The sequence below is a fragment of the Acipenser ruthenus genome, unplaced genomic scaffold, assembly GCF_902713425.1.
Source record: "Acipenser ruthenus unplaced genomic scaffold, fAciRut3.2 maternal haplotype, whole genome shotgun sequence".
In the NCBI taxonomy this organism is placed as follows: domain Eukaryota; kingdom Metazoa; phylum Chordata; class Actinopteri; order Acipenseriformes; family Acipenseridae; genus Acipenser; species Acipenser ruthenus.
Genome location: NW_026708220.1, coordinates 85,001 through 92,808, shown reverse-complemented (window position 1 = coordinate 92,808; position 7,808 = coordinate 85,001). Strand labels below are relative to the sequence as shown.

At 34.0% G+C, this 7,808-nt stretch overlaps 3 non-coding genes across 3 annotated transcripts; all 3 read right to left on the bottom strand.

Moving 5' to 3' along the window:
* Nucleotides 1–3,386: 3,386 nt before the first annotated feature.
* On the bottom strand, nt 3,387–3,459 carry trnak-uuu (transfer RNA lysine (anticodon UUU)). Its single transcript has one exon. It is a non-coding gene; the product is annotated as a tRNA-Lys (tRNA).
* A 2,172-nt stretch (nt 3,460–5,631) lies between these two features.
* Nucleotides 5,632–5,704, bottom strand: trnak-uuu (transfer RNA lysine (anticodon UUU)). The gene has a single exon. It is a non-coding gene; the product is annotated as a tRNA-Lys (tRNA).
* An 892-nt stretch (nt 5,705–6,596) lies between these two features.
* trnak-uuu (transfer RNA lysine (anticodon UUU)) lies at nt 6,597–6,669 on the bottom strand. Its single transcript has one exon. It is a non-coding gene; the product is annotated as a tRNA-Lys (tRNA).
* Nucleotides 6,670–7,808: the final 1,139 nt, after the last annotated feature.

The following is a 7,808-nucleotide window of genomic DNA, read 5'->3' as shown; positions in this document are numbered from 1 at the left end:
GAAAGAAAAAATCAAACAGCTCAACATTCCTGGTCGTCTAGTGGTTAGCATTCGGTGCTCTGACCACTGTGGACTGGTTTGATTCACTTCCAGGGAAGGTTTTATTTTTTGCATTTTTTCTAAAATTGGGAAAGGGTAAAAAAGAAAAAAAAGAAAGAAAGAAAGAAAGAAAGAAAGAAAGAAAGAAAGAAAAAGAAAAAAGATAAAGAAAGAAAAAATCAAACAGCTCAACATTCCTGGTTGTCTAGTGGTTAGCATTCGGTGCTCTGACCGCTGTGGACTGGTTTGATTCACTTCCAGGGAAGGTTTTATTTTTTGCATTTTTTCCAAAATTGGGAAAGGGTAAAAAAGAAAAAAAAGAAAGAAAGAAAGAAAGAAAGAAAAAGAAAAAAGATAAAGAAAGAAAAAATCAAACAGCTCAACATTCCTGGTTGTCTAGTGGTTAGCATTCGGTGCTCTGACCGCTGTGGACTGGTTTGATTCACTTCCAGGGAAGGTTTTATTTTTTGCATTTTTTCCAAAATTGGGAAAGGGTAAAAAAGAAAAAAAAGAAAGAAAGAAAGAAAGAAAGAAAGAAAGAAAGAAAAAGAAAAGATAAAGAAAGAAAAAATCAAATAGCTCAACATTCCGGGTCGTCTAGTGGTTAGCATTCGGTGCTCTAACCTCTATGGCCTGGTTTGATTCACTTCCAGTGAAGGGTTTTTTTTTGTGCATTTTTTCCAAAATTGGGAAAGGGTAAAAAAGAAAAAAAAGAAAGAAAGAAAGAAAGAAAGAAAGAAAGAAAGAAAGAAAAAGAAAAAAGATAAAGAAAGAAAAAATCAAACAGCTCAACATTCCTGGTCGTCTAGTGGTTAGCATTCGGTGCTCTGACCGCTGTGGACTGGTTTGATTCACTTCCAGGGAAGGTTTTATTTTTTGCATTTTTTCCAAAATTGGGAAAGGGTAAAAAAGAAAAAAAAGAAAGAAAGAAAGAAAGAAAGAAAGAAAAAGAAAAAAGATAAAGAAAGAAAAAATCAAACAGCTCAACATTCCTGGTTGTCTAGTGGTTAGCATTCGGTACTCTAACCTCTGTGGCCTGGTTTGATTCACTTCCAGGGAAGGTTTTATTTTTTGCATTTTTTCCAAAATTGGGAAAGGGTAAAAAAGAAAGAAAGAAAGAAAGAAAGAAAGAAAGAAAGAAAGAAAGAAAGAAAAAGAAAAAGTTAAAGAAAGAAAAAATCAAACAGCTCAACATTCCTGGTCGTCTAGTGGTTAGCATTCGGTGCTCTAACCTCTGTGGCCTGGTTTGATTCACTTCCAGGGAAGGTTTTATTTTTTGCATTTTTTCCAAAATTGGGAAAGGGTAAAAAAGAAAAGAAAGAAAGAAAGAAAGAAAGAAAGAAAGAAAGAAAGATAAAGAAAGAAAAAATCAAATAGCTCAACATTCCGGGTCGTCTAGTGGTTAGCATTCGGTGCTCTAACCTCTGTGGCCTGGTTTGATTCACTTCCAGGGAAGGTTTTATTTTTTGCATTTTTTCCAAAATTGGGAAAGGGTAAAAAAGAAAGAAAGAAAGAAAGAAAGAAAGAAAGAAAGAAAGAAAGAAAGAAAAAGAAAAAGATAAAGAAAGAAAAAATCAAACAGCTCAACATTCCTGGTCGTCTAGTGGTTAGCATTCGGTGCTCTAACCTCTGTGGCCTGGTTTGATTCACTTCCAGGGAAGGTTTTATTTTTTGCATTTTTTCCAAAATTGGGAAAGGGTAAAAAAGAAAAAAAAGAAAGAAAGAAAGAAAGAAAGAAAGAAAGAAAGAAAGAAAGAAAGAAAGAAAGAAAGAAAGAAAGAAAGAGAAAAAGATAAAGAAAGAAAAAATCAAATAGCTCAACATTCCGGGTCGTCTAGTGGTTAGCATTCGGTGCTCTGACCACTGTGGACTGGTTTGATTCACTTCCAGGGAAGGTTTTATTTTTTGCATTTTTTCCAAAATTGGGAAAGGGTAAAAAAGAAAGAAAGAAAGAAAGAAAGAAAGAAAGAAAGAAAAAGAAAAAGATAAAGAAAGAAAAAATCAAACAGCTCAACATTCCTGGTTGTCTAGTGGTTAGCATTCGGTGCTCTGACCACTGTGGACTGGTTTGATTCACTTCCAGGGATGGTTTTATTTTTTGCATTTTTTCTAAAATTGGGAAAGGGTAAAAAAGAAAAAAAAGAAAGAAAGAAAGAAAGAAAGAAAGAAAGAAAAAGAAAAAAGATAAAGAAAGAAAAAATCAAACAGCTCAACATTCCTGGTTGTCTAGTGGTTAGCATTTGGTGCTCTGACCGCTGTGGACTGGTTTGATTCACTTCCAGGGAAGGTTTTATTTTTTGCATTTTTTCCAAAATTGGGAAAGGGTAAAAAAGAAAAAAAAGAAAGAAAGAAAGAAAGAAAGAAAGAAAAAGAAAAAAGATAAAGAAAGAAAAAATCAAACAGCTCAACATTCCTGGTTGTCTAGTGGTTAGCATTCGGTGCTCTGACCGCTGTGGACTGGTTTGATTCACTTCCAGGGAAGGTTTTATTTTTTGCATTTTTTCCAAAATTGGGAAAGGGTAAAAAAGAAAAAAAAAAAAGAAAGAAAGAAAGAAAGAAAGAAAGAAAGAAAGAAAGAAAAAGAAAAAGATAAAGAAAGAAAAAATCAAATAGCTCAACATTCCGGGTCGTCTAGTGGTTAGCATTCGGTGCTCTAACCTCTATGGCCTGGTTTGATTCACTTCCAGTGAAGGGTTTTTTTTTTTGCATTTTTTCCAAAATTGGGAAAGGGTAAAAAAGAAAAAAAAGAAAGAAAGAAAGAAAGAAAGAAAGAAAGAAAGAAAAAGAAAAAAGATAAAGAAAGAAAAAATCAAACAGCTCAACATTCCTGGTCGTCTAGTGGTTAGCATTCGGTGCTCTGACCGCTGTGGACTGGTTTGATTCACTTCCAGGGAAGGTTTTATTTTTTGCATTTTTTCCAAAATTGGGAAAGGGTAAAAAAGAAAAAAAAGAAAGAAAGAAAGAAAGAAAGAAAGAAAAAGAAAAAAGATAAAGAAAGAAAAAATCAAACAGCTCAACATTCCTGGTCGTCTAGTGGTTAGCATTCGGTGCTCTAACCTCTGTGGCCTGGTTTGATTCACTTCCAGGGAAGGTTTTATTTTTTGCATTTTTTCCAAAATTGGGAAAGGGTAAAAAAGAAAAAAAAGAAAGAAAGAAAGAAAGAAAGAAAGAAAGAAAGAAAAAGAAAAAGATAAAGAAAGAAAAAATCAAAAAGCTCAACATTCCTGGTTGTCTAGTGGTTAGCATTCGGTGCTCTGACCGCTGTGGACTGGTTTGATTCACTTCCAGGGAAGGTTTTTTTTTTGCATTTTCTCCAACAAAGTGGGGAAGGTTAAAAAAAATTGCCTCGCCCAAACAGGGACTTGAACCCTAGACCCTCAGATTAAAAGTCTGATGCTCTACCGACTGAGCTATCCGGGCTCATTAAATAAAAACGCTTACTTGGGCAGAAAAAAAGATATACAGAAAGAATAAAAAAAGAAAAAAAGAAAAAAAGAAAAGAAAGAAAGAAAGAAAGAAAGAAAGAAAGAAAAAGAAAAAGATAAAGAAAGAAAAAATCAAATAGCTCAACATTCCGGGTCGTCTAGTGGTTAGCATTCGGTGCTCTAACCTCTGTGGCCTGGTTTGATTCACTTCCAGGGAAGGTTTTATTTTTTGCATTTTTTCCAAAATTGGGAAAGGGTAAAAAAGAAAAAAAGAAAGAAAGAAAGAAAGAAAGAAAGAAAGAAAGAAAGAAAGAAAGAAAGAAAGAAAGAAAGAAAGAAAAAGATAAAGAAAGAAAAAATCAAACAGCTCAACATTCCTGGTCGTCTAGTGGTTAGCATTCGGTGCTCTAACCTCTGTGGCCTGGTTTGATTCACTTCCAGGGAAGGTTTTATTTTTTGCATTTTTTCCAAAATTGGGAAAGGGTAAAAAAGAAAAGAAAGAAAGAAAGAAAGAAAGAAAGAAAGAAAGAAAGATAAAGAAAGAAAAAATCAAATAGCTCAACATTCCGGGTCGTCTAGTGGTTAGCATTCGGTGCTCTAACCTCTGTGGCCTGGTTTGATTCACTTCCAGGGAAGGTTTTATTTTTTGCATTTTTTCCAAAATTGGGAAAGGGTAAAAAAGAAAGAAAGAAAGAAAGAAAGAAAGAAAGAAAGAAAGAAAGAAAGAAAGAAAGAAAGAAAGAAAGAAAAAGAAAAAGATAAAGAAAGAAAAAATCAAACAGCTCAACATTCCTGGTCGTCTAGTGGTTAGCATTCGGTGCTCTGACCACTGTGGACTGGTTTGATTCACTTCCAGGGAAGGTTTTATTTTTTGCATTTTTTCTAAAATTGGGAAAGGGTAAAAAAGAAAAAAAAGAAAGAAAGAAAGAAAGAAAGAAAGAAAGAAAGAAAGAAAAAGAAAAAAGATAAAGAAAGAAAAAATCAAACAGCTCAACATTCCTGGTTGTCTAGTGGTTAGCATTCGGTGCTCTGACCGCTGTGGACTGGTTTGATTCACTTCCAGGGAAGGTTTTATTTTTTGCATTTTTTCCAAAATTGGGAAAGGGTAAAAAAGAAAAAAAAGAAAGAAAGAAAGAAAGAAAGAAAGAAAAAGAAAAAAGATAAAGAAAGAAAAAATCAAACAGCTCAACATTCCTGGTTGTCTAGTGGTTAGCATTCGGTGCTCTGACCGCTGTGGACTGGTTTGATTCACTTCCAGGGAAGGTTTTATTTTTTGCATTTTTTCCAAAATTGGGAAAGGGTAAAAAAGAAAAGAAAGAAAGAAAGAAAGAAAGAAAGAAAGAAAGAAAGAAAGAAAGAAAGAAAGAAAGAAAGAAAAAGAAAAAGATAAAGAAAGAAAAAATCAAATAGCTCAACATTCCGGGTCGTCTAGTGGTTAGCATTCGGTGCTCTAACCTCTATGGCCTGGTTTGATTCACTTCCAGTGAAGGGTTTTTTTTTTGCATTTTTTCCAAAATTGGGAAAGGGTAAAAAAGAAAAAAAAGAAAGAAAGAAAGAAAGAAAGAAAGAAAGAAAGAAAGAAAGAAAGAAAAAGAAAAAAGATAAAGAAAGAAAAAATCAAACAGCTCAACATTCCTGGTCGTCTAGTGGTTAGCATTCGGTGCTCTGACCGCTGTGGACTGGTTTGATTCACTTCCAGGGAAGGTTTTATTTTTTGCATTTTTTCCAAAATTGGGAAAGGGTAAAAAAGAAAAAAAAGAAAGAAAGAAAGAAAGAAAGAAAGAAAAAGAAAAAAGATAAAGAAAGAAAAAATCAAACAGCTCAACATTCCTGGTCGTCTAGTGGTTAGCATTCGGTGCTCTAACCTCTGTGGCCTGGTTTGATTCACTTCCAGGGAAGGTTTTATTTTTTGCATTTTTTACAAAATTGGGAAAGGGTAAAAAAGAAAAAAAAGAAAGAAAGAAAGAAAGAAAGAAAGAAAGAAAGAAAGAAAGAAAGAAAAAGAAAAAGATAAAGAAAGAAAAAATCAAAAAGCTCAACATTCCTGGTTGTCTAGTGGTTAGCATTCGGTGCTCTGACCGCTGTGGACTGGTTTGATTCACTTCCAGGGAAGGTTTTTTTTTTGCATTTTCTCCAACAAAGTGGGGAAGGTTAAAAAAAATTGCCTCGCCCAAACAGGGACTTGAACCCTAGACCCTCAGATTAAAAGTCTGATGCTCTACCGACTGAGCTATCCGGGCTCATTAAATAAAAACGCTTACTTGGGCAGAAAAAAAGATATACAGAAAGAATAAAAAAAGAAAAAAAGAAAAGAAAGAAAGAAAGAAAGAAAGAAAGAAAGAAAGAAAGAAAAAGAAAAAGATAAAGAAAGAAAAAATCAAATAGCTCAACATTCCGGGTCGTCTAGTGGTTAGCATTCGGTGCTCTAACCTCTATGGCCTGGTTTGATTCACTTCCAGTGAAGGGTTTTTTTTTTTGCATTTTTTCCAAAATTGGGAAAGGGTAAAAAAGAAAAAAAAGAAAGAAAGAAAGAAAGAAAGAAAGAAAGAAAGAAAGAAAGAAAGAAAGAAAAAGAAAAAAGATAAAGAAAGAAAAAATCAAACAGCTCAACATTCCTGGTCGTCTAGTGGTTAGCATTCGGTGCTCTGACCGCTGTGGACTGGTTTGATTCACTTCCAGGGAAGGTTTTATTTTTTGCATTTTTTCCAAAATTGGGAAAGGGTAAAAAAGAAAAAAAAGAAAGAAAGAAAGAAAGAAAGAAAGAAAAAGAAAAAAGATAAAGAAAGAAAAAATCAAACAGCTCAACATTCCTGGTCGTCTAGTGGTTAGCATTCGGTGCTCTGACCGCTGTGGACTGGTTTGATTCACTTCCAGGGAAGGTTTTATTTTTTGCATTTTTTCCAAAATTGGGAAAGGGTAAAAAAGAAAAAAAAGAAAGAAAAAAAGAAAGAAAGAAAGAAAGAAAAAGAAAAAAGATAAAGAAAGAAAAAATCAAACAGCTCAACATTCCTGGTCGTCTAGTGGTTAGCATTCGGTGCTCTGACCGCTGTGGACTGGTTTGATTCACTTCCAGGGAAGGTTTTTTTTTTGCATTTTCTCCAACAAAGTGGGGAAGGTTAAAAAAAATAGCCTCGCCCAAACAGGGACTTGAACCCTGGACCCTCAGATTAAAAGTCTGATGCTCTACCGACTGAGCTATCCGGGCTCATTAAACAAAAACGCTTACTTGGGCAGAAAAAAAGATATACAGAAAGAATAAAAAAAGAAAAAAAGAAAAGAAGGAAAGAAAGAAAGAAAGAAAGAAAGAAAGAAAGAAAGAAAGAAAGAAAGAAAAAGAAAAAGATAAAGAAAGAAAAAATCAAATAGCTCAACATTCCGGGTCGTCTAGTGGTTAGCATTCGGTGCTCTAACCTCTGTGGCCTGGTTTGATTCACTTCCAGGGAAGGTTTTATTTTTTGCATTTTTTCCAAAATTGGGAAAGGGTAAGAAAGAAAGAAAGAAAGAAAGAAAGAAAGAAAGAAAGAAAGAAAGAAAGAAAGAAAGAAAAAGAAAAAGAAAAAGAAAGAAAAAATCAAACAGCTCAACATTCCTGGTTGTCTAGTGGTTAGCATTCGGTGCTCTGACCGCTGTGGACTGGTTTGATTCACTTCAAGGGAAGGTTTTATTTTTTGCATTTTTTCCAAAATTGGGAAAGGGTAAAAAAGAAAAAAAAGAAAGAAAGAAAGAAAGAAAGAATGAAAGAAAGAAAGAAATAAAGAAAGAAAAAGAAAAAGATAAAGAAAGAAAAAATCAAATAGCTCAACATTCCGGGTCGTCTAGTGGTTAGCATTCGGTGCTCTAACCTCTATGGCCTGGTTTGATTCACTTCCAGTGAAGGGTTTTTTTTTTGCATTTTTTCCAAAATTGGGAAAGGGTAAAAAAGAAAAAAAAGAAAGAAAGAAAGAAAGAAAGAAAGAAAGAAAGAAAGAAAGAAAGAAAAAGAAAAAAGATAAAGAAAGAAAAAATCAAACAGCTCAACATTCCTGGTCGTCTAGTGGTTAGCATTCGGTGCTCTGACCGCTGTGGACTGGTTTGATTCACTTCCAGGGAAGGTTTTATTTTTTGCATTTTTTCCAAAATTGGGAAAGGGTAAAAAAGAAAAAAAAGAAAGAAAGAAAGAAAGAAAGAAAGAAAAAGAAAAAAGATAAAGAAAGAAAAAATCAAACAGCTCAACATTCCTGGTCGTCTAGTGGTTAGCATTCGGTGCTCTAACCTCTGTGGCCTGGTTTGATTCACTTCCAGGGAAGGTTTTATTTTTTGCATTTTTTCCAAAATTGGGAAAGGGTAAAAAAGAAAAAAAAGAAA